Here is a 956-nt window from a genome sequence, read left to right on the forward strand (position 1 = left end):
TGCTTCACCACCCTCCTGGTGAAATAGTTTTCCTTATATCCAAGCTACACGTCCCCCTCTGTAACTTCAGACCATTGCTCTTTGTTCTGCCATCTGTCACCACTGAGAACAGTCTCTCTCCATCCTCTTTAGGGCCTCCCACTCCAATGGGTCCACATCCTTTCTATACTTTCCTTCTCACTGGTTCCTTCAGACTTCCTCAGGACCTGTTTCCTAGGTGGCGTTCCAGCAGAGAGTTTGCAGAAGCTGGAGTGACTGTGCCTTCACCTGGGGCTGCTGCGGCACGTGTCACTACCAGACTGTGAGCCTCCCTGGAGCTCGGTTGGCTCAAATGCCCCCACTAGAGGAAGTCAAAGGCCTGAGCAGTCCACCACTGCGCTGATTTTCGGGCTCCTCTGACTAGCCCCAGCAGAAGGCAATGGCCTGGGCTGCGGGGGTGCATGCGGCGGCCGCGGCGTCTCTGGGTAACCTATGCTGCTACCGAGCCAATTTCTCTGCAGTCACACCAAAGGGCCTTATCCCCTCCCGCCCCCCGCAGCCACGAGCGGCCCGTGTCACAGGGCGCGCTCTGATGTGACAGCGGGCTCAGGACTGCGGCTATTACTGCTGGGGAAGGAGAGGCCCTGACTCAGCTGCAGCCTCCTGATGCCCGCCGCGGCCGCTCCTCGCTTTCGGGCAGCGAACGGGAACAGGGCAGCGGCAGCCCTGGCGGCCCTCGCGTGGGAGGGGGGCAGCCGGAGACGCCGGAAGGTGCCGTCCTAGCGGCAGCCCCCGACCGCTGCGAAGGGACGGCGCGGACCCCACCTCCGCGGGAGCTGAACGGGGCTCGCGCCCCCTGCGGTGCAGGGGAGGTGTCGAAGCGGGCACGTGGGCGGCCGGCGGCTTGAGCCAGCAGCGCCTCCCTAGTGCTTCGCACGTCTCAGCCCCGGCCGCGCCCCTCCCATTGCCGCGTCCGG

This window comes from Carettochelys insculpta, chromosome 1 (assembly GCF_033958435.1).
Source record: "Carettochelys insculpta isolate YL-2023 chromosome 1, ASM3395843v1, whole genome shotgun sequence".
NCBI classification, from domain to species: Eukaryota; Metazoa; Chordata; order Testudines; family Carettochelyidae; genus Carettochelys; species Carettochelys insculpta.